The sequence below is a fragment of the Natator depressus genome, chromosome 11, assembly GCF_965152275.1.
Source record: "Natator depressus isolate rNatDep1 chromosome 11, rNatDep2.hap1, whole genome shotgun sequence".
Taxonomy (NCBI): Eukaryota; Metazoa; Chordata; order Testudines; family Cheloniidae; genus Natator; species Natator depressus.
The window spans coordinates 71,859,958-71,865,233 of NC_134244.1; the positions used below are offsets into that span (position 1 = coordinate 71,859,958).

Genomic DNA, 5,276 nt, shown 5'->3' on the forward strand with positions numbered 1-5,276 from the left:
GATTCTGACAGGTGTGTCCCCATCTAACACTTTTCCAATCCTCAGACAGGCCAATTTGGGGAGGATCCCTGTCTGGATCCAGAGTCACAGTCAGGGGTTGGCAACGTATCTGTACATGGACACAGTGGCCAGTCAGGGTAAGCCACTGGTGGGCCGGGACGGTTTGATTACCTGTAGCATCCGCAGGCATGGAGCCCCACAGCTCCCAGTGGCCGCGGTTCACTGCTCCAGGCCAATGCGGGAAGTGGCACGGGCCCAGGGATGTGCTGGCTGCTGCTTCCTGCAGCTCCCATTGGCAGGGAATAGTGAACTGCAGCCACTGGGAGCTGCGGGGCTCTGTGCCTGCGGACACTCCAGGTAAACAAACTGTCCTGGCCCGCCAGCGGCTTACCCTGACGGGCCGGGAGCCAAAGGTTGCTGACCCTGGTCATGGTCACTGTAGGGATGAGAGAGAATCAGAGAGTTAGAGGTGGAGCCCAGCAGGCTCAGGGAGTAACATCAGCGCCACTGGAGACAGGAGTGGAGCAAACCTCACAATCCGTGTGGTTACTGCAGGTCTGTGCAACTGCCCACTCCTCCCTCAGTGTCAGTCTGTGGGGGGAGGCCTGGCAGCCCCCTCCCCAGCCACAGTCCGTGCGTGCCCAGCAGTCTCTGTGTGTCTCAGCAGCCCCCTGCTCACTCCCACGTGGAGCCCAGATCGGGGTGGGCTGGGCCTCTGGTTTGTTTGATCCCTGAAGGGTTTTCTGGGCACTAACTGGGACCCCAAGTTTCTCCTAATTTGAGGAAATCCCTGTGAAAACTCACCTTTTCCGGGTGTCTGTTTCACACCCTCTGCCAGAGTCGTTCCCCATTCTTTCTCCAGTTCAGCTGGCAGCAGGTCTCGTGCGAGGGGCAGGGGAGAGCTGAGATTTCAGGCTGCCGTGTTATGGCGGGATTGCTGCGATTAACTGGCTGAACGTGCTAATTCTGAGGACGAAACGGGGAAAGGGGCAGAGATCGAGAGTCAGGGAGTGAAATGGAGAAAATACAGGAAGCATTTCTAGCAAGGGCGAAGTGCAATGACCAGAATCCAGAATATTCTCTGCACCCTTGTCTAACTCTGGGCCTGATTCTCTTCCGCATTGACGGCCCTTTCCCTGTCTCCGGCCGTGTCTGGAGGGCTTTATGCCCCTGTCCAGCCCCTTCACACTGCCAGGAAGGGAGAGGTGTGATGGAATCTTAGCCCAAAGAAGAACCAGGCCCTGTGTCACCTTCATCCTGGGTTTCCGATGATCCCGAGAAGTTGGGGGGCCACCGGCGCCTAGAGCATGGCCCTGCCACAGAGGCCCCGCCCCCGGTCATCTTCTTCCCCCGAGGCCCCGCCCACCCACTGTTCACTCCTCTGGCCCCTGAGGTCCCCCTACCTGCCCCTCGCTCTTCTCCGCCTCTTCCCCCAAGACTCCACTCACCCCCTGCTTGCTCCTCTCTGCTCTTTTCCCCTAAGGGGGACTACCGGGGGGCCATGGGGCCAGGCACCCGTCCCTTTTCTCTGTCTTCAGTGAGCGGGGGGCCGTGGGGTCCTTGGGGAAGGAGGTGGAGCAGGACAGGAAGAGGCACGAGAAGACGGGGCCGCGGGGGAAAAGGTCGAGGGGGGGTGGGGCGCAGGTTTTGGGGGAAGAGGCGGAGGGGGGATGAGAAGAGGCAGAGCAAGAGCAGGGCATCGGGCTAAGAGACAGAGGGGAGCGGGGTGCAGGCGGGGCCCCCACTTCTCTGGAGCTTCGCTTGCAGCGCTCGAAAGATGACCACGGGCCCACGGGCCTCCGGAGGGGAGACCCGCCCCACATCCCCAGCGTTTCCCCCCCGCATGGACGGCCTTTTGGGGGAGGCTCAGCCTCCCCTGGCCTCTTATCCGAGCTGCCCGTGCTCAGCTCATTCCACGCTCTGGAGAGGAGCAGCACCCAGGGGTGGGGCTGAGCCGGGGGGCGCTGGGTGAGGGGCAGAGGCCTCGGGAGCTGAGACCGCAGGGACACAGCGTGAGGCACCATCCCAGGCATCCCCATGAAAGGAGCAGAACAGGGTTTCCTTGGGGTGGGGAGTGTATGGAGAGCGTCCCAGGGTCGGTGGAGATGTATTGCCCTGGTGAGCAAGTGTGGCTAAAACACAGGCCTCGCTGTGAGCAGGATTTGAACCTGCGCAGGGAAACCCTATTGGATTTCGAGTCCAACGCCTTAACCTCTCGGCCATCACAGCTGTGAGTGACGTGACCCCCTCAGGCCCGAGAAACTGGTAAATAATCACAGTGCCCAGGCCTGAAGTCCTCTGAAACACAGAATTCAAACAGGAAACCTGGCTCCCAAAGCACAGGGGGATTTGGGGTTCTCGTTGCTTAGCCATGTGGTTAAACATCAAACCAACCCCCTCCTGTGGGGCCTGTAATTGTTTAAAGATAGGGACATGGAGACAGGGAGAGGTTCACTGACCTGCAACTGGACCGAGATCAACTCTCCTCAAACCAGCTCATTCCTCACCGGTTTCTGAATGGTCATCACGTCATACAGACGTTTGTTCACTCCTGCCCTGGGCAGAAGAGAACCCCAGTGCCCTGGAGGTGACAGGCCCGTACTGTGTCCTCAGAGTCCCGGGGCATCGTCCCTGCCCTAAGGCTGTGGCTGCACTGGGGAGTTTACAGTGGCAGTCTCTAGTGGAGCCGCTGGAAGCCGACGGGAGGGAGCTCTCCACCCTCAACGAGCAGCCGTAGCCATGTTGGCAGGAGAAGCTCTCCCAGCACCATAGCACTGTCCACACCGGCGCTTAGGTCAGTGTAACTTGTGTCACTCGGGGGGTGGCTTATTCACACCCCTGAGCCACATACGTTCTACCGACACAAGGGGGAGTGTAGATGCAGCCTTAGCAGAGAAGAGATTAAGATCCACTTCCTGGACACTACAGTGCTAATAAACGAAGGTCACATAAACACCACCCTATACCGGAAACCTACTGACCGCTATTCCTACCTACATGCCTCCAGCTTTCACCCTGACCACACCACACGATCCATCGTCTAGAGCCAAGCTCTACGATACAACCGCATTTGCTCCAACCCCTCAGACAGAGACAAACACCCACAAGATCTCTATCAAGCATTCTTACAACTACAATACCCACATGCGGAAGTGAAGAAACAGATTGACAGAGCCAGAAGAGTTCCCAGAAGTCACCTACTACAGGACAGGCCTAACAAAGAAAATAACAGAACGCCACTAGCTGTCACCTTCAGCCCCCAACTAAAACCCCTCCAACGCATTATTAAGGATCTACAACCTATCCTGAAGGATGACCCATCACTCTCACAAATCTTCAGAGACAGGCCAGTCCTTGCCTACAGACAGCCCCCCAACCTGAAGCAAATACTCACCAGCAACCACACACCACACAACAGAACCACTAACCCAGGAACCTATCCTTGCAACAAAGCCCGTTGCCAACTGTGCCCACATATCTGTTCAGAGGACACCATCATAGGGCCTAATCACATCAGCCACACTATCAGAGGCTCATTCACCTGTGTAGGATTCATAAAGGTTTATGCGCTTGGCAACATTCAGGGCACACCCGGAGTGTTGTGTAGGAGTAGTGCACATACTGCTCCATCCAAGGGCATCAACCTTGGAATCTCGCCAAGATGACATGAATCGTGGGAAGCCTCTCAGGACTGGGCTCAAGGCCTGAGAGCAAGGAATGCGGTAGATAGAAATTGATAAATAAGAATGTTAATCAAAGCCAGTGTATTCCTTTTATCTGTTGGAGAATGTAATGCGCGGGGGGAGAGAGAGAATAAAGGGGAAGGTGGAAAGCTGACAGGGGAAGCCTGTTAGCAGAGACCAGCCTGCTTGCTTGCTAAAAGCTGTGTTCTGTCTTGTCATTGAACCGCCACACACCTGCACATCCACCAAGGTGATATATGCCATCATGTGCCAGCAATGCCCCTCTGCCATGTACATTGGCCAAACTGGACAGTCTCTACGCAAAAGAATAAATGGACACAAATCATATATCAAGAATTATAACATTCATAAAACAGTCGGAGAACACTTCAATCTCTCTGGTCAGGCGATTACAGATATGAAAGTTGCAATATTACAACAAAAAAACTTCAAATCCAGACTCCAGCGAGAGACTGTTGAATTGGAATTCATTTGCAAATTGGATACAATTAACTTAGGCTTGAATAGAGACTGGGAGTGGCTAAGTCATTATGCAAGGTAACCTATTTCCCTATTTCCCCTTGTTTTTTCCTACCCACCCCCCCCCGATGTTCTTGTTAAACCCTGGATTTGTGCTGGAAATGGCCCACCTTGATTATCATACACATTGTAAGGAGAGTGGTCACTTTAGATAAGCTATTACCAACAGGAGAGTGGGTTTGTGTGTGTGGGGGGGGGGGGGGGAGAAAACACCCACTAATTTTTCCCCATGGGTGCTCCAGCCCCGGGGCACCCATGCAGTCAGCGCCGATGATGCCCTCCCCCAAATCAAAAGTCCTTGAGAGTTTGGGTGCATCTCTCCATGTTGTAAATGTTACCAGCTTCTGTGTGTGCGTGTCTCTCTGGGTGGGGGGGTCTGTGTGTGTTGATGCTTAAGCTGATTGTGAGGTCACGGATGCCAACAGCAAAGACTGTTCGGCCTCAGCATTCTTGCCCTGCCTTCAGTCTGCCAACTGGCTTGGTTGACAACGGCTGGTGACCCAAGGAGCTGCTGAGAGACGTGGACTATCCCTCTGTCAACAACTTCTTGCATCAGCTTTTTCCACAGGTTTTCGACAAAAGATGAGTTTTTACAGAAGGTAATTCCCAGATTCTTTTCCTGCTCCTTCGATCGCACATGACAGGTTGGTGCCTCCTTCCCCTCGGGCAGGGGTGGCCGACCTGGGGCTCCGGGGCCGCATGCGGCTCGTCAGAGGTTAATACGCGGCTCCTTGCACAGCGCTGACTCCGAGGCTGGAGCTACAGATGCCAACTTTCCAATACGCTGTGGGGTGCTCACTGCTCAACCCCCTGCTCTGCCCCAGGTCCTGCCACCTCTCCACCGCTTCCCCCAAGGCCCCTGCCCCTTCCCCCGAGCCTGCCATGCCCTCGCTCCTGCCCCTTCCCCACCAGAGCCTCCTGCGCACGGCAGAACAGCGGGCGGGAGGAGTGGGGAGGGAGGGGGAGGCGCTGACGGGTGGGGCTGCCGCTGGGCGGGAGGTGCTGGGGGCTGGAGGGGGTGGTGGATGGGGGCTGCTGGCATGTTACTGGGGC

General features: G+C 56.0%; 1 non-coding gene across 1 annotated transcript; it reads right to left on the reverse strand.

The window, feature by feature from the left end:
• Window positions 1-2,147: 2,147 nt before the first annotated feature.
• On the reverse strand, window positions 2,148-2,229 carry TRNAS-CGA (transfer RNA serine (anticodon CGA)). The gene has a single exon. It is a non-coding gene; the product is annotated as a tRNA-Ser (tRNA).
• Window positions 2,230-5,276: the final 3,047 nt, after the last annotated feature.